The sequence below is a fragment of the Erinaceus europaeus genome, chromosome 5 (assembly GCF_950295315.1).
Source record: "Erinaceus europaeus chromosome 5, mEriEur2.1, whole genome shotgun sequence".
Lineage (NCBI taxonomy): Eukaryota > Metazoa > Chordata > Mammalia > Eulipotyphla > Erinaceidae > Erinaceus > Erinaceus europaeus.
This window is the reverse complement of record NC_080166.1, coordinates 50,962,166-50,989,184: the sequence shown is the minus strand read 5'-3', so window position 1 is coordinate 50,989,184 and position 27,019 is coordinate 50,962,166. Positions and strand designations below refer to the sequence as shown.

At 43.9% G+C, this 27,019-nt stretch overlaps 1 protein-coding gene across 4 annotated transcripts in view; it reads right to left on the bottom strand.

The window, feature by feature from the left end:
- ELOVL7 (ELOVL fatty acid elongase 7) overlaps positions 1-18,634 on the bottom strand; it is a 113,396-nt gene extending 94,762 nt beyond the window's left edge. For 2 of the 4 annotated variants that reach the window (XM_060191310.1, XM_060191309.1), the window contains exons 1-2: positions 18,512-18,627; positions 17,494-18,128 (exon numbers count right to left, since the gene is read on the bottom strand). The gene's annotated coding sequence lies outside the window, so the exon portion shown is untranslated. Of the gene's footprint in view, positions 1-17,493; positions 18,129-18,511 lie in introns of all 4 variants that reach the window. The other 2 variants (XM_060191312.1, XM_060191311.1) reach the window with 2 other exon arrangements.
- Positions 18,635-27,019: the final 8,385 nt, after the last annotated feature.

The window sequence follows — 27,019 nt, the reverse complement described above, 5'->3', positions numbered from 1 at the left end:
AATCCACTACGAATCCGTTTCCAGTGGGCATTTTTTCTTTTTTCTATTTTATTGGCTAAGAGAGAAACTAAGAAACTAAGAAACTATTTATTGAAACTAAGAAACTATTTATTGAAACTAAGAGAGAAGGAAGGAGAGACAGAGAGAGAGAGAGAGAGAGAGAGAATATGAGGGAAACCTACAGAACTGCTTCATCACTTTTGAAGCATCCCCCCTGTAGTTGGGGGAAGGGGTTGAACCTAGGTCTTTGCACATGGTACTATGTGCACTTATCCTGGTTAAAAAAAAAAAAAAAAAACCTCCCAGTTTTAATTTTCTAAATAGACTCAAGACAAAAAAAAAAAAACTAAAACTTGTAATAATATAAGCTCAGGACATTATCCTTCAAGTTTTTACAGACTTCTATCTTCTAGAAGTTCTTTTTTTTTTTTTTTTTTTTTTTTTTTTTACCAGAGCACTGATTAGCTCTGGTTCATGGTGGTGCAGGGGATTGAACCTGGGATTTTGGAGCCTCAGGCTTGACAATCTGTTTGCATAACCATTATGCTATCTACCCCTGCCCTCTTCGAGAAGTTTTCTACCCAGTTTCTTAGTCATCTTTATGGGATCTTTCCAAAGGACTCAGATTCTTTTCACAGATACAATACTCTGCTTTTGCTTTTGCTTTTGCTTTTGCTTTTACAGTCTGCGCATTTAGTTTTATCCAATCACAATAGTAAGTATACATGGCATCCAAGTGTTCACAGTAAAATGTATCCGACTTGAGTTGAGTCAGTAACTAGCAGGTGTGGAGGCAAGAGACTACTAGATACCCATGCTTATCATTTATACTGATCACTCCCAGGCAGCAGTCAGTCTGCTTAGGGAGAAAAAGAAGAATGTGGGGCTCCTTGTGTCAACTGGTTAGGTATCAAGAGAACTGTCTCAGTATCGGGATAAACCACATGCAACTTCCAATATCCAAACATCTTTGCCCAAAGATATAATAAACATATATGCTAATCTAACACATTTTTAAAAAATTAAATACTTATTTAATGTTGAATATTATATCTACTATCTTTGCTTTTTATGGAAAATGGTTTTCACAATTCCATTTTCTTTGTCGTTATTATTACTATTTTGCCATCGTGGTTGTCCCGGGGGCCTGGGGCCTGCATTACAACTCCACCACTCCCAGTGATCATTGCTTTTTCATAGGGTTGTTTATTTATTTTATTTGACAGCATGAAGAGCAGCTGAGAGGGGATAGGGAGACAAAGAGAGAAAAAGACACCGGCATTACTGCTTCACCACTTCTAAAGTTTTCCTCCTGCAGTTGGAGGCCAGGGACTTGAACCTGGTGCATGGCAACGTGTGTACTCAACAGGGTGTGCCACAGTCAGACCACCCCTTCCCCCCTCCTCCTCCTCCTTCTCTTTTGATTGATGGTGGAATCAAAAGATAGAGGAGAGTCATGCAGAAAGGAGAGACACCTGCAGCACTGCTTCATAATCATGATGCTCCCCACCTACAGACGGGGACCAAGGCCTTGAAAGGTGGTCCTGGAACATGGTAACTTGAATGTTTTATTGGGTGCACCACCACAAGACCCCCTGCGATTCTATTTTTAGATGTCCATCCTACACATTTCCAGAAATGCACCTTAAGCTACTGAATAATCGATTAGTAATTGCATTCTGGATTCAGAAGAATGTTATTTCTACCTTCTCTGTTCAAGTAAGAGGCTGAAAGCATTAAGCATGTGCCATCTAGCTAGCAGCAAAACAAACAGAGAGGAATTAAAATGGAAGGTCGGGGGAGTCGGGCAGTAGTGCAGCGAGCTAAGTGCACATGGCACAAAGCGCTAATGGACGTGCGTAAGGAGCCCAGTTTGAGCCCCCGGCTCCCCACCTGCAGGGGAGTCGCTTCACAAGCGGTGAAGTAGGTCTGCAGGTGTCTATCTTTCTCTCCCCCTCTCTGTCTTCCCCTCCTCTCTCCATTTCTCTCTGTCCTATCCAACAATGACGGCATCAACAACAATAATAACTGAAACAACAAGGGAAACAAAAGGGAAAATAAATATTTAAAAAATAAAAGAAAATAAGTAAAATAAAATAGAAATGTAAGGTCGGCAGTAGTTTATTTGCTTCTGAGACATTAGCCCACAGGATCCAGCACAGCGTTATCTGCTTAGGAAAGAAAGCAGGGCAGTGGTACAATACCTGGATTCAAACCCCACCCACCCACCAGCTGCAGAGGGAAGTTTCACTAAAGGTAAAGCCATGCTTTTAGTGTCTCTCTTCATCTTTCCCTCTCTAGCTCTCCCTCCCATTTCTATTTCTTTTTTTATTTTATTTTATTTATTGCAGAGACAGAGAGAAATCTAGAGGGAAATGGGAGATAAAGAGGGAGAGAGGAAGACACCTGGAGCCCTGCTTCATCACTCCTGAAGCTTCCCCCTGCAGATGAGGGCTGGGGGCCCGGGTTTGAACCTGGATTTTTGCACATTGTAACATGTACACTCAGCCAGGTGCACTACCACCTGGCCCCTCAATTTCTTTTCCATTTCTATCCAAAAAGCAAAAAAAAAAAAAAAAAAAAAAGGCTGTCAGGAGCAGTGGATTTGCAGTGTAGGCACTGAATCCCTGTGATAACCCTGGAGGAAGGAAGGAAGGAAGGAAGGGAGGGAGGGAGGGAGGGAGGGAGGGAGGGAGACAGACAAGAAGAAATGAGAGAAGAGAGGGGGAGGGGAGAGGTTTGAGGATTGAGAATCTTCTGGACAGACTTAGATTGAAATCACCCTTAAATATACTCTTTCCTATTGTCATGATCACGTGATAATCATTTAATGTTTATAAAGTATAAATGCATTATTGAGAACAACAATCAGAAATTTTAGAAAGAGTCAAAAGAGGGAGAAGGGCTATATTCAAATTAGGTAATACTATCCAAACTCTTCTTTTTAAAATTTTTTTAATTTATTATCTTTCTTTTCTTTTTTTTAATATTTACTTATTCCCTTTTGTTGCCCTTGTTTTCTTATTGTTGTTGTAGTTGTTGTTATTGATGAGAGAGGAGGGGAAGACAGAGAGTGGGAGAGAAAGATAGACACCTGCAGACCTACTTCTCCGCCTGTGAAGCGACTCCCCTGCAGGTGGGGAGCCAGCGCTTCGAACCAGGATCCTTAGACCAGTCCTTACGCTTTGTGCCACGGGTGCTTAACCCGCTGTGCTACCGCCCGACTCCCTCCGACTCTTTTTCTATTCCTCATGTTTTCACCTCTGACCCTAAAAAGGCCTTAGTTCATGTTTATGGTTGTCCTTAAGCACTCACAAAACTCTCATAAGTGTCAATGCCCTAATGTCTCTTACACCTTCTAAAATCCTAACCTACAGAATTAGTTTGCAAAGTGATGTAATTACACCCGGATTTAAATCCTGGCTGCCTAATTCCAGCAGTGTACATTTCTACAGCTGAGCATCTTTCATTTTTCTGCACCAATGTGTACTATGAAGATTACCGTATACACCTTGCTGGCTTCAGATGATTGATTCATAAGCAAATGCATGTAATTATTGAGCCTTTTGACAATTACTACTGCTATCTAAAAAGCCAAAGTTCTGAGCCCATGATTGCCAATGAAAGATTTACAATGTAGGGAGTCGGGCAGTAGCGCAGCAGGTTAAGCACAGCTGGCGCAAAGTGCAAAGAACCTGTGTAAGGATCCCGGTTCCAGCGCGCCCCCCCCCCTTCTAGCCCCCGGCTCCCCACCTGCAGTCGCTTCACAGGTGGTGAAGCAGGTCTCCAGGTGTCTTTCTCTCCCCCTCTCTGTCTTCCTCTCTCTCCATTTCTCTCCTATATAAAAATAGTGACATCAATTACAACAACAATAATAACTACAACAATAAAAAAAGCAAGGGCAACAAAAGGGAAAATAAATATATGAAGATTTTTTAAAAGTTTTATAACTTAAATGAAGGTATTAGCATTTTATTAGTATGTTGGCATTTTATTAGCATGTTGTATTAGCATGTGGCATTGAAGGCTAGGAAGTTTATTTTCTACTCTAAAATTCTTGTGTAAACCAAGTAGAAACAATATATTGACTGTAAGTAATGCAGCTCTCCTTTCTAGATCGGATAGTGAAGTGAGATATGATACAGATATCAAAGAGATGGGATAGTCTCTAACCTCAAGGGAGAAAAAGGTTAAGTAAAGGTCAAGTGGCAAATGTCATGCAGGTGGTTTTAAAGTAAATAGCTTAACAGGTTCATCCCCACCCCTTGGTTTATTCATTTGTCAAAGCACTACACCACCCCAGCATGTGCAGTGCCTGTGACTGGTTGACTGACTGACTGACTGACTGATCGAGAAAAAGAGAAAAAAAAACTGAACCACTCCAGCACATTCAGTGCCTGGGAAAAAATCTAGAGTCTCGTTCATGCTAATCCTGTGCTCTATCCACTAAGCTATTTCTCTAGCTGCATCCCGACTTCTTATAGTTCTCCAACAGTAACACATTGGCTTTAAGATAAAATCTGAGGAGGCAGGGCGGTAGGGCAGCGGGTTAAGCACACATGGCACAAAGCGCAAAGACCAGCTCAATAACCCCAGTTTGAGCTCCTGGTTCCCCACCTGCAGGGGGGTCGCTTCACAGGCGGTGAAGCAGGTCTGCAGGTGTCTTTCTCTCTTCCTCTCTGTCTTCCCCTCCTTGCTCCATTTCTCTCTGTCCTATCCAACAACAGTAGCAATGGCAATGATAACAATCACAACAACAATAAACAACAAGGGCAACAAAAGGGAAAAAATAGCCTCCAGGAGCAGTGGGTTCATGGTGCAGACACTGAGCCCCAACAATAACCCTGAAGGCAAAAAAAAAAAAAAAAGATAAAATCTGAAATCTTGGGGGTGGCTGTGCACATAGAGCAAAGAGTGAGAACTGGCACAAGGATCCCGGTTCAAGCCCCCAGCTCCCCACCTGTGGGGGTGTAAGGGTCACCTCACAAGTGTTGAAGCAGGCCTGTAGATGTCTATTTTTCTTACCCCTTCTCTATCTTCCCTTCTGCTCTCAATTTCTCTCTGTCCTATCCAACAACAATAATACTATCAACAACAACAATAGCAACAACAAATACAGAAAAAATGGCCATCAGGAACAGTGGATTCATAGTGCAAGCATCAAGCCCCAGCAATAACGCTGGAGGCAAAACAAACAAACAACAACAACGAAACAAAAAAAAACTACAATCTTTTAATGTGTCAAATCTAAAATTCTGGTTAATTGCTCACCAAAAATAACCTTAATCCATACTCCCATTGGGGGAGAAGTGACAGGATGAAGATAAGAGGACTCTGAACTCCAGCTCCATCAGCACCCAGAGAGGAGGGAAAGGAGAGGGACACATGGAGGTAGCTATGTTGTTGTGAGTGGCTTGGAGGGGAAGAGAGGATTGAATCAGAAGAAAAAAAGGGGGCAATTATGAATAAAGGTGGACAGATAGTTATAGAGATGATGGTTGACCCACATCTACAACTTTAGGGGAACTGGTGGATTGCAGTGGGGAGACTGAAGATTCAGAACTCTGGTAGTGGGAATGGTGTGGATTTAAACCCCTGTTGACATGTAATTCTGTAATATAAAACTAAATAAAATTCTGGCTAACCCATTCTTGTATATCAAGGCATCTTGATTCACACTCATCTCACACACTCCCTCTATAGCTTTTTAATGTATTTCTAGTTCTCTAACTGCACCTGCATCCTCTCTACCTCAGTTTGATTCCTTGATTCCCTGCACCTCACCATTTCTCCACTGCCTTATCTCCTTCTCTTTTTTATAAGTTTTTTTTAATATTTATGTATTCCCTTTTACTACCTTATTGTTGTGGTTATTATTGTTGTTGTTACTGATGTCATTGTTGTTGGACAGGACAGACAGAAATGAAGAGAGGAAGGGAAGACAGAGAGGGGGAAAGAAAGACACCTGCAGACCTGCTTCACCACCTGTGAAGCGACTCCGCTGCAGGTGGGGAGCCAGAGGCTCAAACCAGACCCTTGCGCTTTGCACCACCTGCACTTAACTGGCTGCACTACCGTCCAACTCCCTTTCCTTCTCTTTATGAGCAGCAGGGCCATGCTGTCTACCATCCTTGGCTCTGCTTTGTCAACATCCTGGGTGTACTTATTACAGTTTTATCACACTGCAATTTTTACCACCCTCAAACCCACCCAGATCGGGAGACTTTGACATTCTGCCAACCACTTTAGATCTGGCACAAAACTGGTGCTCAAATATCCATTACATATGTTAACTTTAGGCACTGAGAAACTGGGTTACATTTTACCCTATTACCATTTATTTATTTACTATTGGGCAGGACTGAGAGAAATTGAGAGGGGAGGGAGAGATAGAGAGGGAGAGAGACAGAGTGATGCCTGCAGCCCTGCTTCACCACTTGTGAAGCTTTCCCCCTGCAGGTGGGGACTGGGCCTTGTGCACTGCAGTGTGTGCGCTTAAACAGGTGCGCTCCCACCCTACCTTTAATTCAAGGTGACATTGAATGAACTATTGTTGCCAATGGATTATACAGCTGTTTCTCCAGATTAAGATTTCTCTTTAACACAGAATATTTATTAATTAGGTTGTTGGAAACCTCTTCATATGCACAATGATCAACTTAGAAATATTTAATCAGGGCGGGGATGTTGGAACACCTGGTGCAAGGACTCATGTTCAAGCCCTGGTCCCACCTGTAGAATAAAGGCTTCACAAGCAGTAAAGCAGTGCTGCAGGCGTATCTCGTCCTCTCTCCCTCACTATCTCCCTCTTTCCCTCTTAATTTTTCTGTCCTATCAAATAAGGGGGGAGAGGAGCAGGAGAAATTGGCTGTCAGGAACATGAATTCGTAGTGCAGGAATGGAGTCCCAGTGATAACCCTGGTGGAAAAAAAAGAAAGGGAAGGGAAGGGAAGGGAAGGGAAGGGAAGGGAAGGGAAGGAAAGGAAGGAAGGAAGAAGGGGAGGGAGAAAAATATTTATAGTAGTGTCCTACTTAACCAAATGAATAATAATACTTGCCAGTTTAATCCTGTATGTTTTCACTACAGCTACATCAACTAAAGAATAACAGAAACTTTCATTTTTATTTTTATTATTATTTTTAGAAAACCAATCTTGTAGTCTGTCTAGGAGGTGGTGCAATGGATTAAGCATTGGACTCTCAAGCGTGAGATGCTGAGTTCAACCCCCAGGAGCACATGTACCAGAGTGATGTCTAGTTCTCTCTCTCCTCCTACCTTTCTCATTAATAAATAAAATCTTTTTTAAAAAAAGAAAAAGAAAAGAAAACCAATCTTAGAAAGCAAAAGGTTGCATTTATTTCCAACTTCTTTTTTTTTTAATTTTATTTATTTATTTATTTATTCCCCTTTTGTTGCCCTTGTTTTATTGTTGTAGTTATTATTGATGTCATTGTTGTTGGATAGGACAGAGAGAAATGGAGAGAGGAGGGGAAGACAGAGAAGAGGAGAGAAAGACAGACACCTGCAGATCTGCTTCACTGCCTGTGAAGCGACTCCCCTGCAGGTGGGAGCCGGGGGCTCAAACCTGGATCCTTTTGCCAGTCCTTGAGTTTGGCGCCACCTGCGCTTAACCCACTGCGCTACCGCCCGACTCCCCCAACTTCTATTTTAATTATTTTTATTTATTTGATAGAGACAGCCAGAAATTGAGAAGGCAGAGGAGAGAGGGAGAGAGAGAGAGAGAGATAGAGGGAGAGAGAGAGAGAGAGAGAGGGAGAGAGAGAGAGAGAGAGGGAGAGAGAGAGAGGGAGAGAGAGATCTGCAGCACTGTTTCACCACTAACAAAGCTTTCCCCCTGAAGGTGGGGACCAGGGGCTCAACCTATGTCCTTGTGCATTGTAACCATGTGCGCTCAACCAGGTGCGCCACTACCCAGCCCTATTTTTTTGTTGTTGTTTAACTGCCACCAGAGTTATCACTGGGCCTCAATGTCTACACCACGAATCTGCTGCTCCTGGCGGCCATTTCCCCTCCTTCCTCCTATCTGATAGAACAAAGAGAAGTGAGAGGAGGTGAAGATAGAGAGGGAGAGAGACAGAGAGACACCTGCAGGTCTTGCTTCTTTGCTTGTGAAGCTTCCCCATTGCAGGTGGGGAGCGAGGGCTCGAACTCAGGTCCTCATGTATGTATGCACTTACCCAAGTCAGCAGTGCCTGGCCTGCCCCCCCCCCAACTTTCTTCCACTAGTGAGTTGTTCAAACTGGCTGAGTCACTAGAACACATCTGAGATACATTTCTCTCTAACAAAATGCATCCATGTCATGCTTCTTCCCACGCTGTATAATGTGCATTACTAAAATCCAAGGTTACTTCTCAGTGTAACATGCAAACATATTAGCGAAGCCCCCGAATTTATTTATCTGCTTTAGCATTATTCCCTATCCTAAAACTTATGCTGGCACAGGGAATATACTAAGAAGACAATTAAACAAATTAGGAAAAGCCTTATTTTTTCAACCCAATTAGAAATTACTTGATATCACACAAAAGTAAAAGACTTTGGGGTATGTGGGGGGGGGAGAGTACAGGTCCTAGAAAAGTGTAACAGAGGAGCTAGGTATATTGTTATGTGGAAAACTGAGAAATGTTATACATGTACAAACTATTATATTTACTGTCGACTATAAAACATTAATCCCCCAATAAAGGAAAAAATGTTAAAAAAAAAAATTACTTGAGGGCAGAGACTTTCTGTTTACCATACACTGTCTTCCCCTCAACAAGTTAAATTACATCTTTGTCCCTCCACCCCCAAAAAAAGGTAAGTTTATGTCCTAACCACTGCTATTTCAGAATTCACGTTATTTAAAACTTGGGCCATTGCAGAGGTAATTAATTAAAATGAGGCCACTATTAAGTGTAGGCCAGGTCCTTGATTCAGTCTTACTGGGGATCCTTATAAGAAGTGACCAAGAGGCCAGGTGGTAGCACATCAAGTAGAAAATACATACTGCAGGGACTGGGTGGTAGCAAAGTGCAAGGGCCAGCATAAGGATCCAGGTTTGAGCCCCCGGGACCCCACCTGCAGGGGGATCGCTTCACAAGCAATGAAGCAGGTCTGCAGGTGTCTATCTTTTTCACCCCCCCCCCCTGTCTTGTCTTCCCCTCCTCTCTCGATTTTTCTCTGTCCTATCCAACAGCAATAACAATAACAACAAGATCAACAAAAATGGGGAAAAAATGGCCTCCAGGAGCAGTGGATTTGTAGTGCAGGCACCAAGCCCCAGCTGTAGTCCCGGAGGCAAACAAACAAACAAAAAAAAAAGAATGTACATATTGCCATGCGGAAAGGGCCTTAGTCAAGCCTCCAGGTGCGTACTTGCAGGGAAGAAGAATCACATGTGGTGACGCAGTGCTGCAGGTGTCTATGTCTCTCTTGCTCTCTAAACCCCTTTCTTCTCCTTTACTATCTACTAAGGTGGGGGGCATGCTTCTGGGAGCAGTGAATTTCTCTTGCAGGCACTGAGCACCAGTAATAACCTTGATGGCAAATAAAAAATAAGTCATTGTTTTAAGGCAGTCAATGTAAAGATATACAAAGTCAGCAGCTGGGCAGTAGTGCAGTGGGTGCTAGCAAAGCACAAGGACCTGCTTAAGGATCCCGGTTCAAGCAAGCCCCCAGCTCCCCCCACTTGCAGGAGGGTCACTTCACAAGCCATGAAGCGATTTGCAGGTGTCTATCTTTCTCTCGCCCTCCCTGTCTTCCTCTCCTTTCTCCATTTCTCCCTGTCCTGTCCAACAACGACAGCAATAATAACAACAACAACAAACAAGGGCAACAAAAGGGAAAAAAATGGCCTCCAGGAGCAGTGGATTCGAAGTGCAAGCACCAAGCTCCAGCAATAACCCTGGAGGCAAATATATACAGACACAAGGGGAACACCACGTAAAAGCAGAGCCAAATGTTGGAATAATGTATTGCTAAGTCAAGAACTGTCACTGTCCTCAGAAACTGAGACACAAAAAAGACTCTCCCTCAGAGGGAATCAATACTGTAAATATCTGGATTTCAGATTTCTAGCTTCCACAACAGTGAGACAATAAAAGGTTATTTTAAACCACTCTGTAGTACTTTGTTACAGCAGTGCTAGTAAACTGACACAGTATCAAATATGCAGAAACAGTTTGATAATACCATTCATACTGAATTAAAGAGCTTTTACTTCATAGAGAAAAATGGTAGGTGCAACACATCCATTCTACTTTTTTAAGAAATATTTAATTTATTCCTTTTTGTTGCCCTTGTTTTTTTTTATTGTTGTAGTTATTACTGTTGGATAGAACAGAGACAAATGGAGAGAGGAGGGGAAGACAGGGGGAGAGAAAGATAGATAACTGCAGACCTGCTTCACGGCCTGTGCATTCCGTGAGTACCCATTCATTGGAGAAACTGACGATCCTTCCTAGCCTACCGAATCCACATGGATCCCAGTCACTTTCAAAGCCAGCAACAAACAGCTCCTGACAGCTTTCAACCTGACGCTGTTGACTGGCTATGGAAGAAGGGCAAACGCTAGAAGAAGAACGGCCTATGAAGCGACTGCCCTGCAGGTGGGTAGTCGGGGGCTCCAACCAGGATCCTTACACCGGCCGCTGGGCTTCACACCACTTGCGCTTAACCCGCTGCGTTACAGCCGGGCTCCCGCATTCTACTTTTTAAGATTTCTTTTAAAAAGAAATCTGAGGATAGGCATTAATAACCAAAAAATGTTCATACTCAGATGAAATAATTTTATTTCTGAATCATTAGCATAAGACTACAACCAACCATAGGAGCGGGGGCGGCGCACCTGGTAAAGCGTGCCCATTATCATGCACAAGGACCTGGGTTCCACGTGGGGTTCCCCCACTCCCCCACCTGCAGGGAGGGGACACTTCACAAGCCGTGAAGCAGGACTGTAGGGTTCTCTCTATCTCCCCCTCTCAATCTCTTCTTTCATTTGTCCTACTAAATAAAATAGAAAAAGAAAAGAAAAGAAGAGAAATTCAACCAGCCAGTAAGCAATAGAGTACAAGACTTGTATGCCAGGCATCCTGAGTTTAGTGTCCAGAGACACATATTACAGAGTGGTAATAGTTTCAGAAGAGATTGAAAAAAAATATCTTTTTTTTTTTAGTACTTCTTTTTTTTTTTTTCCTCCAGGGTTATTGCTGGACTCGGTGCCTGCACCATGAATCCACAGCTCCTGGAGGCCATTTTTCCCCCTTTTGTTGCCCTTGTTGTTGTAGCCTCGTTGTGGTTACTATTATTGCCATTGTTGATGTTGTTCATTGTTGGATAGGACAGAGAGAAATGGAGAGAGGAGGGGAAGACAGAGAGGGGGAGAGAAAGATAGACACCTGCAGACCTGCTTCACCACCTGTGAAGCGACTCCCCTGCAGGTGGGGAGCCGGGGGCTCAAACCGGAATCCTTACGCCAGTCCTTGCGCTTTGCGCCACCTGCGCTTAACCCACTGCGCCACCACCCGACCCCCTTTAGTACTTCTTAAAGGGCAGGCAGCAAAAACTGCTCAGCAATGCAGCCCACCTAACATGCAGTTAGGTTCTAGGTTTGATCACCAGCAGGGAAGGAAGGTGAGGTGGCACCGCAGTAAAATACGCACAAGAGACCCCGGAATCATTCTCCTGTGGCACTGCATAAAAATAAGTAAATAAACTTTAAAAAGAGAAGCAGCCTCCAATTTGAATAGTATATTTTGTAGATAGGGAGGTGGCCTCACTAACAGAGGGCAGGACTGGCATGCATGAGGCCTGGGATTGATTCTCAGGACTACACACATACGTCAGATCTCTGTTCTGGTTCTTTCTTACTCTCTCTAGCTCTAATAAAATGATCTAGGGCTGAGAAGACGGTTCAGTAGTAACACACAGGGATCTGAGTTTCATTCCCCAGCACTACCAGCAACTAGAGCCAAGTAAAAAAAATACAAATACAGTGGACTGGGAGGTGGTGCAGTGGCTAAAGCATTGGACTCTCAAGCATGAGGTTCTGAATTCAATCCCCCACAGCACATGTACCAGAGTGATGTTTGGTTCTTTCTCTCCTATCTTTCTCATGAGCAAATAAATCAATTCTTTTCAAAAAAAAAAAAATACAGGGAGTCGGACAGTGGCACAGCAAGTTAAGCGCAGGTGGCACAAAGTGCAAGGACCGGCTCAAGGATCCCTGTTCGAGCCCCTGGCTCTCCACCTGCAGGGGAGTCGCTTCACAGGCAGTGAAGCAGGTCTGCAGGCGTCTATCTTTCTCTCCCCCTCTCTGTCTTCCCCTCCTCTCTCCATTTCTCTCTGTCCTATCTAACAGTGACATAAATAACAACAGCAATAACTACAACAACAATAAAAAAACAAGAGCAACAAAAGGGAAAATAAATATTAAAAAATTTTAAAAATACAAATGCAAAAGAAAGTAACATTGATGAGCCCATCCAAGAGGGTAGAGGATAGCATACCAGACATCCATGCCAAGACTTTAAGGTCCCAGGTTCAATACTTGATACCAAAACTAAGCAGGGTTTTAGGCACTCCCTTAAATAAGCAAATGAGTATTTTTTAAATGCCATTTATGTCGGAGGTAAGTATTCCCATAGCTTAAGTTGTTTGTAATTTGCTAACATATCTGTTCAACAACAAACTACGTAGTAGCTAAGTTTGGAGTTGTGAGAAAAATCATGACGTATTTTTCATGTTTTTCTATGCAAAAATATATCATAACTTTACTGACAACCAAACATTAGAACCACCTACAGGAATACTAGCACAAATAACAGGAATTTGGAAAATTATATACAAGTGAAAATTTGCAATTATATGTGCATGAAATGCTTACTCTTTAAACTATATGAAAAATTAGATATTGAAATTCTACATGGCGGGGCCAGGTGGAGGCGCACCTGGTTCAGTGCGCACATGTTACAATGCGCAAGGAACTGGATTCGAGCCCCCAGTCCCCACCTGCAGAGGGAAAGCTTCACAAGTGGTGAAGCAGTACTGCAGGTGTCTCTGTCTCTCACCCTATCGCTTCCTTCCCTCTCGATTTCTGACTGTCTCTATCCAATCAATAAAGATAATAAATTTTTTTTTAATTCTACATGGCATGAGGTCGGAAAACATGCATACAGAGATAAAAGTAAATGGCAAAATATTCATGGGGATAGAATTATGCTCAGGTCAGAACTCGCTTCGTGGTTCCTTGTTACCTCTCTTTTTCTCCTCTCCAAACACAGTCACTTCATTCTTGTTGTGGTCTCTTAGGATTAGTCCAGGCCCACATCATTTTTGTACAGAGTTTTTGGGGAACAGTTCTGTATTTGACCCGTCTATAGTCTCATCTCGTATCATTTCTATTTCCAGTATAAGGTAGGAAATCCACATTGACATAGGTCAGTGTAGTCACCCCTCCATTTATTTTTATGAACTTTTATGTATGTGTTACGTTTTTCAATATTTTTTTTTCTTTTTGTTACTGTGGTTTCATAGCTTGTTAAGACGGGGCTGGAGTTCACAATTCTCTGCTGATGTGGTCGTCCTTGATTACACTTCTATATGAAAGGTCTAACTAGGATAGCATGTCCCTATGGATAGCCGTGGAGTTGGCAATGGCGTTTCTCCCCTCCCTTTGCAATGTCTGTCATCTCCCCCTTGTCTTATCAGTAAACACCCCTTAGCATCCTGAAAAACCTGGCTTAAAAATTTCAAAATGTTTCCACCCTCATCAAGTGCACCCAATCTGTACTACTTTAATTCATATTGCATCACATTTTGCAAGCATTTACCAAACAGCAACTATCTGCAAGACCTGAAAAGTTCATGGTCTAAATTGTCCTTAATCTCTTTGTGGAAACTGAATATTTATTAAGGAAAGTAACAAACAGTATTACAAGTCACTTGATAAGACATAAATAGGTGTTTCTGGAGAGGGAAGAGAGAGGCTGGGGAAAATGAAAATGGGGAGAGAGCAGGAAGACTGAGGAAGGCCAGAATGAAGAGATAAAATAAACCTTGAGCAGAAGGGATTGCACTTGGTGATCCAGGTAATAGAAGAGACCTTGACAGAAATGTTGTTCACTAGAAATACTTGGGGTAAGGAAGGGCAAGTCAACATTATAATATGCTCTGAGAGATAAACTAAAACTAATTAAGACAACTATAAGAAGCTAAACATCACTCTGGATAAGTTACTTCAGATAGCTGAGGTAACAAAGTTCTATGAAATTAACATACACACACACATAAACACACACACACACACACACACACACACACACACACCTACACTATACTCTTCAGGACCTTAATATCAAAGATGTATTTGGAGATTCAACCCCACCAGCAAGTAAAACTGAAATGTGATTAAATAAATGGGATGACATCAAAACAGCTTCTACACATTGAAAGAAAATTCCACAAGGGTAAAAAGACAACACAGCAATTGGGAGAAGGTAACTGCACATCACTCATCAGACCTGTCAAACACATCTATAAAGAAGCCATATGACTCAATAACAAAAAGACAACCTAATTTTAAAAATGAACAAAAGGTTGGAATAGACAATTTTCTAAAGATGATTCACAGATGGTCCACAAATATGTGGAGAAAAAAGTTTCTGTTATGATTAGAGAAATGCAAATCAAAACCACAATGAAATACCACCTCACACACCTGTGAGAATGGTCTTACAAATCAAACAGGAAATGATAAGTGTTGGCGATGATGTTGAGAAACTCTATTACACTGCTGTTGTAATAAGTATGGCTCCTGAGAAAAACAATATGGAGAGTCCTCAAATAAATTAAACTAGAAACACCCTATGGTCTAGCAATAAATACCATGGCATATATCCAAAGGATATGAAAACTTTAATTCAATGGCTGCTTTATTCTCAATAGCTCAAGGGAAGGAAGTAATCTAAAAGCCCATCACTAGATGACTAGATGAAGACATATACAATGGGATACTACTCTGCAATTAAAATAGATGCTATGGTGTCCTTCCAAACAGAATGGATGCCACTAGAGGTGATTATGCTTAGTGAAGTAAGAAGATAAAAGACATCTACTGGATAGCTTCAGCTACCCTTAAATGCTGAATATAGATTACTGAAACACATGAACGTGAGAAGGAAAAAATGAATAGTCAATCTGTCTCTAAGATTTTGTGAGAACTGTAGTGGTTATGAGGGGAGGGAGTGGGTGGGTACATAAGTCTGCTGGTGGTGGCAGTGTGTAACTATTACCCTGCAATCTTATAAATTTATAAACTATTATTAAATCATCAATTAAAAAAAAACCTGAACTAGGTCAAGAGGAAAAGAATCTGATCACATCTCAAAACTTTTAAATTAATTGACTTATTATCAGGACATTGCTCCGCTCTTGCACTATGTGTGGCTGCTTGAAAGATCCTGTGATCTCGTGTGCAAGTCCAGTGTGCTATTTCCACACCCCTTCAATAAGTCTTGAGACTACAGAAAAATTCAGCAAAGGACAAGCAGAACTTCAGGTGAGGTGGCATGCAAAACGGGTAACACTGTGTGTGTGCTGGAGCAGAGCCTCAGTGTTGTCCTCCCCTCCTGCTGCTACTCATTAAAGGTGTGTGTGTGGGGGGGGTGAACCTGGTAGAGCACACACTTTACAATGTGCAAGGACACGGGTTCAAGCCCCCAGTCTCCACCTGCAGGAAGATTCACGAGTAGTGAAGCAGTGCTGCAGGTCTCTCTCCCCTCTCCCTCTCGTTCTCCCTCTCTCTCTCTTCCTCTCTATATCTCCCTTCCTCTCGATTTCCGTCTGTCTCTAGCAAATAAATAAAGATAATGATAATAAAAAAAGGTGTGCTCACTAGGGAAAGAGAGAGACAGGCTGGGAATACAGATCGACCTGCCAACACCGTTGTTCAGCAGGGAAGCAATTACAGAAGCCAGAACTTCCACCTTCTGTACCCCATAATGACCCTGGGTCCATACTCCCAAAGGGTTAAAGAATAGGAAAGCTACCAGGGAAGGGGATGGGATACGGAGTTCTGGTGGTGGGAATTGTACCCCTCTTATCCTATGTTTTTTGTCAGTGTTTCCATTTTATAAATAAATAAATTTTAGAAAAAGGTGTGTCCTTGGATCAGTTCCTGTATCTCTGTTTCCTCATCTGTAACAGTGAGGATATTTTCATCTCCCGAACAGGGTAGTTGTGAGGACTAACAGAGTCAACACAAGTTCTTAGAACAGTGCTTGGCACTTAAACACTCCAGAAATGTCTGACGTGATGGTGGGGGATGGTTTAAGTCTTTTGTGACTTTGGGGAAAAACGATTTCCTGCCAGTAACAGAAGCAGAAGTTATAGGCAATTATCAATTTAAAAAATAAGAAGAAGAAAAGAAAGCGTAGGTAGCCTACAAGCATTGCTGACTATTTTACATCAATTTAACAGTGAAAGAATAACAACACTTGAGGACAGGGTTAAGTGAAAAAGCTTTTCGAGGAGCTATCTTAGCCAGAGGGAAGAGGTTTTGCTGAACAAAATTTATTTTTCAGTCTATATGTGCTTTGTTTTCTCAACCACACAGAGAGCTGGATAGGGGTAGAGACCGGATCCTTCCTGTCCTCGCCCCCTGGGGAGCTCCGAGTATCCGGTAAGTTTGAATGGGCGCTGACTGGGGGTGCGGGGGAGGCACATTTACAAACCAGCGATACCTAGGGAGATAAAACAACAGGCTTCCCCATTTCCATCTCCGGCACAACCTGTTCTACGACTCCGTACTCATCACTCTTCCCCCGCCAGCAGCCGCCGCGGGCTCAAGGAGGCAGAGGCAGCGCCCCGTTGCAAGCGCAAGCGCCCCAAGTTCATTCCAGTCTCCGGGATAACAAAAGCGCCCCACGAGGCAAGGAGGGAGAACGAAAGGGTCTCGGGAACCCTGGCTGAGTCGCTTTCCCTAGACCAGATCCCGAAGCTGGGAACGTGACCTCGGACGGTCAAGGTCGAGCAGGTCCTTCTTTCCGCCGAGTCCCACCGCCGCACCTGAGCCCCCGCGCGCGGGTCTGCAGGCCGGCCGCGCTGAGCGACCGGGGGAGGCTCAGCGCCCGGGGCGGCCGGGAAGCTCAGTCCCGGGGGACGCAGGTCGGGGGTCCGGGGGTCTCCCCGCGAGGGCGCAGGGGATCGCGGCGGATGCACTCTCCCCCAGAGCAGGCTATTTGTTCTCAGCATCCACCGGCCGCAGGACTAACTTGGCGAGTGCGCTCCAGGCGCCCCGGGCGCACCTGGAAAAGCTCCCCAAATCCCCCGCGCCCGGACCCCACTCCCCGTATGCCGCGGCCAAGTTCCTCCACCGGGCCGTCCCGCTGCCGCCACCCGCCCCGGGGTCTCTCTGTCCCTTCCCCCTCGTCACATCTCCGCACCCAGGAAAACTTTGATCCGGGCCCGCGGCCGGGAGCCCCGCACTCACCCCGCCGCGAGCGGATCCGGAGCGCCCGGCGCGCGGGAGCGGAGGGCGGCGGCGGGCGGCTGCGCGGACGCCGAGCAGCTCACTGCGACCCCTGCTGCCCTGGCCGCCCAGCGCGCTGGAAAGGGGAGGAGGCCGCCCGAGTCACCTGCCCGCGCTCCCACCCCGCCGCGTGACGCTGCGCAGCGCCGCCCCCCGACCGCCGCCCGCCGCGGGCCGCCCGCCGCCCGCCGCGGCCGCCAGGTACCCGCGAGGGGCGGAGGGCGGAGCCGGGAGGGGCGCTTCTCGGTGGCTCCGCCCGCCTGCGCCCGACTGGCCGGCGCGACCCCGGGAGGCTCAGCACCCGCCGCGCCAGGCCCTGGGCTCTGCTGGCCGCTTAGGGACACCGCTTCCGGCCGCAGGACTAAATCCATTTTCTAAGCACAAATGCCATCACCTGAGGTTCTCTCCCGGTTTAAGATAAATAGTGTAAAAGTTGTCGTCATGCATGTCTCAGAAGAGGAGTTGTAGAAAAATCTGAAGTGAGGAACGCCTAGCTGAGGGTGCCAGAGACTGGGGGGGGGGGGGGGCGCACGTGGGGAGTGAGGGGTGTCCTTGATCCTGAGAAGACTGGAGGGTTTCACATTTAAAATGGAGACCTGGGGGGGTCGGGCGGTGGTAGTGGGTTAAGCGCAGTGGGTTAAGCGCAGGGACCGGCGTAAGGATCCCGGTTCGAGCCCCCGGCTCCCCACCTGCAGGGGAGTCGCTTCACAGGCGGTGAAGCAGGTCTGCAGGTGTCTATCTTTCTCTCCCCTTCTCTGTCTTCCCCTCCTCTCTCCATTTCTCTCTGTCCTATCCAACAACGAATTGCGTCAACAAGGGCAATAATAATAACCACAACGAAGCTACAACAAGGGCAACAAAAGGGGGAAAAAAATGGCCTCCAGGAGCGGTGGATCCATGGTGCAGGCACCGAGCCCAGCAATAACCCTGGAGGAGGAAAATAAATAAATAAATAAATAAAATAAAATAAAATGGAGACCTGACCCGACAGTGGCAAGCAAACCAATTTGAGTGAGCTTGATCCCCTGCTTATTAACTAGAGAACTGCTGCAAATACTAAGAGTATTTTTTATAATAGAGGGGTTTGCTTTTTCCAGTTTTGTTGTTGTTTGTTCTTTGGATAGAGCAGAGAGAAATTGAGAGGAAAAGGGGACAGGGAGGAAGGGAGGGAGGGAGAGAGAAAGAAAGACACCCCCACCCCTTTTCTATATACATATATAACTTACTTAATTGAAGAAAGGAAGACAGGGAGACAGAGAAGGAGAAAAAAACACCTGCAACACGGCACCACCCCACGTGCAGCTTCTGAGGACTTGAACTAGGGTCCTTGCGCATGGTAGCATGTGTGCCCTACCAGGTAAGCCCCGCATAGCCTCTGCGTATGGGGGATTTATGAGCAAATGATATATTGTATGTGCTACATATAGAAAATCATAGATTTGACACACCATAGAATACATGAACAAATAAACTGTTGTGACATGAAAAAGAATTGCAAATATATTCTAAGTTAACCCTCCTCACTCCCCTCCCCTTAGTAGCAGCAACTACTGCAATAAAGCTGAGTGAACTGATTTATTCTTATCGATCGTAGTGTTAGGGGGTAGGGTGGGATAAGGATGGATATTAAAGGTATATAAGAGCACGCTATATATGTATATATCATATGTATACGCATACATATATACATACATATACACGTGATTTTTTTTTACTGGCTTTGTGTTTGGTTCTCATCCTCTGAGCTGCTGTTACATTTGCAATCATGGCATCAGTAGCTGGAAGGAAAGATAGGAGTTCTTTGTTGCTCTTTTTTATTGTTATTGTTGTCATCTTGTTGGATAGGACAGGGAGAAATGGAGAGAGAAGGGAAGACAGAGAGAGAGAGAGAAAGATAGACACCTGCAGACCTGTTTCCCCTGCTTGTGAAGCGACCCCCCTGCAGGTGGGGAGCCCGGGGCTTGATCCGGGATCCTTCCGCCGGTCCTTGAGCTTTGCGCCACGTGTGCTTAATCCTCTGCGCTACCGCTACTCCCAAGATAGGAGTTCTAAGAAGTTCCTTGCATAGGTAGGAAAAACAGAATTATACAACTGAGTAATCTCCCAGAAACTTGAGGAATATCCTGAGGGGTTGTAAACTTGACTCAAGCAACTCACAAATATACCTGTGATTTTTCTGCTGGAAATTTTTCTCCATAGAATCACAGCAGAAGCCTACCTGACACAGTGGACAGAAGAACACTCGATGGGTCAGAAGCATGTTTTTCTAGGTTTGCCTTTCCTGACTAATACTGCTCCAGTGAGCAAGAATTTTTAAATGTTTCATGCAAAACTTTGACAACTCACTCTGAAGCTACTGAAAGCAAAAGACAAGAAAGCTCAAATTTGAAAATTTTGTATTCAAAGGAAAGTGATGATCTTTCTTTCTTTTAAATAAAAGCGTTGCCTTTGTAATGAAAATGGGCATTTATGGATTTTGGAAACACTAGAATTAGAGACATTTATCTCGATATTTGCCTTTAAAGCTGTCACTATCTGCATATCCAGATATTTTGTGATAATTTAAATATGAAAACAAACGGGTTCATCCCTGTATCAAATATATATTGGGGGATTCGGGCAGTAGCGCAGCGGGTTAAGCACAGGTGGCACAAAGTGCAACCACCCGCGCAAGGATCCAGGTTCGAACCCTCGGCTCCCCACCTCCAGGGGAGTCACTTCACAAGCAGTGAAGCAGGTCTGCAAGTGTGTATCTTTCTCTCCCCCTGTCTTTCCCTCCTCTATTTCTCTCTGTCCTATCTAACAACAATGACATCAACAACAACAACAATAATAACTATAACAATAAAACAAGGGCAACAAAAGGGAATAAATAAATAAGTGTTTATGTATTGGATGTGACTGTATTCCAGAACCTGAGATTACAGTCAACAAAACCCCCACCTGAAGTGTACATTCATTCTTGTTGGGGACAATATGCCATAGGTTATGTAAACATTATGCATGAAGAAATAGAAAGAAAAGGGATGGACTTTTGGAAGGTCGGAAATTGCAATGTTAAAGTAGTTAGAGAAGACCTCAGTGCTAGCTTGTGTGTAACTAGGCAGCAGTATTCCTGCCAGTGGGGATGCTGAACAGCAAGGCTAAAGGCCGTGGGGGCAGGAGCTTGCCTGGAATGTTCATAAAAATAAAACAAAATCAGGTGTCCATCAGTGGCACAAGGATCCTTCTGGAGATTAATTTCAATAAAGTGGTATTTAAATTTTCATATCCTTTATAATATAATGTTTTTCAAACAGGAGGACTACTATCTTAATTTATATCTTACTACATGATTAAATAATATAACATCAAAAGCACACACATTACAGTGTGCAAAGACACGAGTTCAAGATTTCAGTCCCCACCTGCGAGGGAAAAGCTTACCGAGTGGTGAAGCATTGCTGCAGGTCTCTCTCTTTCTTTCTTTTTGTTAAATTTATTTTATTTTGGACAGAAACAGAGAAATTGAGAGAAAAAGGGAGATAAAGAGGGGAGAGAGAGAGAGAGAGGGCGCTGCAGTATCACTTCACCATTCATGAAGCATTCCTCCTGTAGGTGGAGGCTGGGGGCTTGAACCCTAGTCCTTGCACACTTCAATGTGTGCACTCAACCAGATGCACACCCCCCCCCCCGGCTCTCATCTTTCTCTCTTCTTCTCTGTCTCCCCTTCCCCTCTCAATTTCTCTCTATCCCGTTTAAGAAAAAAAAAAGTGGGAAAAAAAGTGAAGGAGACATAGAGAAAAAGAGAAGAAAAGAGAAAGATAGTCCCAGGAGTGGCTGGTGCATAGTCCAGACATCGAGTCCCAGCAATTACCCTGGTGGTGGTGGGGGGGGGGAGGATCACTGTTTGCACATCATTTGGCATAAATGATGGTGGGGGGTCACCTCTCAAAGTCTGACTTGGTGGCAATAGACATATGTGTGCTCATGACTCATTTCCTAAGTGAGGAAAAGAAATTGTGAATTGCATTGTAGGTAGTTTAAGTGAAATCAGTGATGGATGAATCATGAGTCTGCTGCTAATACTTTAGAATCTGCAAAGAAACTTATCAGATGAAATTATTTCTGTTCTTTTTTCCTATAGCATAAGAAATCGGGGATGGGGAGTGGTAGTGCAGCAGGTTAAGCACACATGGCACAAAGTGCAAGGACCACCACAAGGATCTCACCTGACAGAAAGCAGAAAATGACTACCTCTTCCTTTGGCTTGTCTTTGGTGTTTGCTGGGTAAGATCCATCAACATCTTGGGTGTATTTGTCTGTTTTAAATTTAGAATTTTTAAAGTTTAATCCCATTAAATAAGACATAGGACTAGGGCATATCATGTGCTCCTAACAATGAAAAACAAAACAAAACAAAACAAAAAACTAAGGCTTCATTTGCAATAGGCACTCCTGTGAAGTCAAAACCTGCTTGATTCACCAGCAAAAATAGAAATTCTGTAGCCACATGTTTGGGGACTTCAGATCTTGCATCCACTGTCAGAAACTGTAAACGCCCATCCCTTTGATTCAGGGTTTGAAAGGGACTCTCCTTGCAATTCTGTGCTCTTTGAGAGGGTTCTCCTACCCTTCAAACACCCTCCCAGCTCTACACTCCGATCACTTCTTTCTGGGAACTCCCCTTCTCCCTGATTCTATTTTTTTTTTAATATTTTTCTTTATTGGGAGAATAATGGTTTACAGTGAATAGTGAAATACAGTAGTTTGTACATTTGTAACATTTCTCAGTTTTCCACATAACAATTCAACCTGCATTAGGTCCTCCTCCGCCATCATGTTCCAGGACCTGAACTCCCCCCCCCAACCCCAGTGTCTTTTACTTTGGTGCAATACACCAACTCCAGTCCAAGTTCTGCTTAGTGTTTTCCCTTCTGTTCTTGTTTTTCAACTTCTATCTATGAGTGAGATCATCCCATATTCTTCCTTCTCTTTCTGACTTATCTCACTTAACAAGATTTCTTCAAGCTCATACAAGAGCTCCCTGACTCTTACGGTGCTGATCCTGCTGGCTGAAGAAGGAACAAGAAGGTGCCAGAGGAGGTGAGAGTAGGACTGGGAACATCACCTCCAGCTCCCTGCTTCTCCTACTGTAACTGCTGCCTTGGGTGTTGTTTATTAATAGAAAAATTTCCTTACCCAACGTGATTACTTCGAAAGTCTCCTAACCAGCTCCTTACTTTGGTAGTTGCCCCTGTCCTGCTCTAGAATCTATGAAGAAAACACTATTGCATCTGCCGATCACAACCTAACCAACACAACGATTGCCACCTCAACATGCTTCACTTCAGACTGTGTCCAGAGACTTCACATGTGGAATGACAACCCTTCAGCTTCATTACTCGGTCACCAGGTTCCAGATGTCATCAGGATGCCGGCCAGGCTTCCCTGGACTGAAGACCCCACCAATGTGTCCTGGAGCTCCGCTTCCCCAGAGACCCATCCTACTAGGGAAAGAGAGAGGCAGACTGGGAGTATGGACCGACCAGTCAACGCCCATGTTCAGCGGGGAAGCAATTACAGAAGCCAGACCTTCCACCTTCCACAACCCACAATGACCCTGGGTCCATGCTCCCAGAGGGATAGAGAATGGGAAAGCTATCAGGGGAGGGGGTGGGATATGGAGATTGGGTGGAATTGTACCCCTCCTACCCTATGGTTTTGTTAATTAATCCTTTCTTAAATAAAAAAGAAAAAAAAAGTTCTATCTGTGTGTCAACAACTTTACTGTAAATCATTAGTCCACCAATAAAGTGGAAAGTTAAAAATAATAAAAAAAAAGAAAACACTGAAGAGAATGATCTCATGTTATTCTTCTCAGAATCCTCTAGACTGGCCATTTGTTTGAGAGAAAATGCCAGAAGCTTTTTGGTAGTTAAGAAGTTCATTTTAAGTATCCACCTCTCCTTACTATTTCTCTGGCCTTCCCTTCTAAAGCACTCTCTTTCACATCCCTGATTTGACCACATTTTCTCCCTTACTTTTCTTCCAACATGGCAGACATGTTCTTGCCTGAAGACATCTGCGCTTGTCCCCTCTGCCTGGAATGCTCTTCTCTCAGTTTTCCATGAGTGTCTTGCTTTCTCACATCCTTTTAGTCTTTGCTCAGGCCTTTTCTGAGCACCCTATTTCAAAGTACACCCCTTCACATCTCCTGTTCCTTTCCCTGTACTATCAACATTTTTCACCGTAGCTAATATTTTACCTAATGTACTACCCCAATTTTCTTGTTACTGATTTTCATCGTATGCCCCTTTCTACACCACCATTAGGATGAAAGCCCCATGACAAAGAACTTTTGACTTTTTGTTAAACTGCCAGCCTAGAGAAGTTCTTGACAAAAAATAAATAATAGATATATCTTTGTTGAACGACCAAATGCTATTATATAAAGTGCAGTAGGCCAATGAACACTAAAGGGAACTCCTAATTCAATCTGGATCTGGTAAGGGGAATTTTTTCAGAAGAAGTGTACTCCTTTTTCAGGTGTGGAAATTGATGTCATTATTGAGAGCATAAGCCAATTGCACTTTATTTTAAAATTGATTTAGTAAATGTTTGACAAGACTGTAGGATAAGTGGGGTACAATTCCACACAATTCCCACCACCAGAGTTCTGTATCCCATTGGAAGGCTCCCAGTCTTCCTGTTCTTTTTTCAATTTTGCTTCCTTTCCCCCCTTTTGTTAGCCCTTGTTGTTTTATTGTTGCTGTAGTTATTATGTTGTTGTTATTGATGCCATCCTTGTTGGATAGGACATAGAGAAATGGAGAGAGGGGAAGACAGAGAGGGGGAGAGAAAGACACCTGAAGACCTATTTCGCCGCTTGCGAAGCAGTCCCCCTGCAGGTGAGGAGCAGAGGGCTTGAACTGGATCCTTATGCTGGTCCTTGCACTTCGTGCCATGTGTGCTTAACCTGGTACACTACCGCCTGGCCCCGTGTTCATGATTCTTAAATATATGTCTCCAGTTTGTACCTCTTTCCTGAACTCTAAATCTATACATTTTGGACCCTCCTAGGCCTCTCCTCATCAACCTCAAATATAAGTTTTCCAAATAAAGTCTGTTACTTCCTTCGCCCCTTATGGTCCTGAAAAAATTCTTTAATTTTTTAAAAACTTTTTTTTTTATTTAATGGAGACAGAAGGAAGCCAAAAGGTTTATGTCCCCTTTGTTTATAGCAACCCTATGTGCAATGCCATAATACAGAATCATGCTAAATGCTGCCCACTGACAAATGACTAAACAAAGAAACTATGGGATATAGTTTCTTTGAAAGACAAAGAGAGACAAAGGGGAAGGGGGAAAGATTCCACAGCACCGATGCTTCCTCATGCTCAGTGGATTCAGACCTGGGTTGCCTGCATGACAAAGCAGAGCCACTATCCAGATGAGCTATCTTGCCAGCCCACTATGTGAAATATAAGTAACAAAAACAGAGGATCTTGTAATAATAGAAGTAAGAAGAAGGAGGAAGGGGAGGAGGAGAGTAACAAAGCTGACTCAGACCTTGTGAAAAATTTCTGGCTTTTGTTATTTATTTATTTATTTATTTATTTATGTCTTCTATTATTAGAAGAAATATAGAGGGAGAACAATGAGTGAAGTGGAGGGGCCTCTTTGGCATAATGGCAGTGGAGCTTTGGGGAGTCGTATGAAGTAGACTTATAGGTATGAAAATAGACTCCTGGGCTGGGGAGAGAGTATAATGGTCATGCAAAAAAAGCTTTCAGGCTTATGGAACCAAAGGTTCCAGGTTCAGTCTCCAGCAACACCATAAGCCAGAGCTGAGCAGTGCTCTGGTTTAAAACAAAAAAAAACTCCTAAAATATTTTTGAGATGGGGTCAGGCGGTAGTGCACTGGGTTAAGCACACCCATTACTGTGTGCAAGTACCCAGGTTCAAGCCCCTGGTGACCACCTGCAACAGGAAAGCTTAACAAGTGGTTAAGCAGTACTGCAAGAGTCTCTCTGTCTCTTTCTCTCTATTTCTCCCTCCCCTCTCAGTTTCTCTCTGTCTCTATCCAATAATAAATAAATATTTTAAAAAGTAAAAAATACAAAATAGAAAGAAAGAAAGAAAGAAAAAAAAAGAAGGAAAAAATGGCTGCAAAGTGTGGTGGATTTTTTGGTGCCAGCACCGAGACTCCATGCTAACCCTGGCAGCATTAAAGAGAGAGAAGGGACCAGGCAGTGGCGCACCAGGTAAAGTGCACATAGTACAAAGCACAAAGACCTGCTCAAGGATCCCAGTTTGAGCCCCCTCCCCAACCTGCAGAGGGGGTTGCTTCACAAGTGGTGAAGCAGGTCTGCAAGTCCCTCTCTCTCTCTCTCTCTCCCTCTTTATCTCCCCCTCCTCTCTCAATTTCTCTCTGTCCTATTCAAAAAAAAAATTGAAAATATGGCCACAGGACCAGTGGATTCGTAGTGCAGGTATTGCCAGAGCAATAACCCTGGAGGCAATAAATAAGGGAGTGCCACCTGTGGTGGCGCTGAACTTGAAATCTCTGAGGCCTCTGGCATGCAAGTCTGGTGAGCTATCCCAACCGCTAACATATTATGATATGTTAAACCAATATTAAGTCAGTTTGAAACAAACCACTATCACCATCACTAGCACCAGTGTAAAAGTATAAAGGGGCTTGTGAAAAACAAGAGACTCCAGTTAAACTTGTGGTTCTGATTATTGTCAGAAACTGAGGACCAGAGACCAAACAAATGATGTTCCCACTTTTCTTGCCTTTGGAAAATTTCAGGGGCTTTAAGAGCTTAGAGCCAGGAATTGTGGATGAAGACAGTGTGCATATAGAGATACACCTTTATCTGATCATCCAAATGATCATGTATGCACATATTTCTTTTAACTTATGATCACACTACTTCATCTAATGGCATATCTATACTTTGGGTTGTTTAGGTCAAAAACCTCAGAGTCATCTTTGATTTTCCCACGGTTATAGTGTGGGGTTGGAGGGGGCCCCTAATATTGAGAGCAGCTGTTGGCCCGAGGCCAATTGTTTCTTGTTTTGTGTGGATATTTCCACCTGTGCCTACCCTGTGATAACTAAAAAGGTGGGACGAGAAGTGATCGAGGTCGCAGACTCTCCCTTTGTTTGGAAGGGTGTCGGCAGCCCAAGCTTAAGGTTGCTAATAAAGGCTCTTGCTATTGCATGTGATTCTGGTCTTCTTTGCGTGAAATCGGGACTTGAACTTCTGGGCATAACAATAGCTGGGGCTCTGATGCCTGCACTACCAATCTACTGCTCCTGGGAAGCCAGGGCTGGAACCAGGTTCCTTATGCCAGTCTTAGCGCTTCATGCCATGGGTGCTTAACCCACTGTGCTACCACCTGGCCCCCTCTTAATGGGTTTCTTTGTTGCTTCTTGCTACTCCTCATAGCCTGGACCTACACAGGTACCAGACTGATCCTAATAGGGAGACATTTA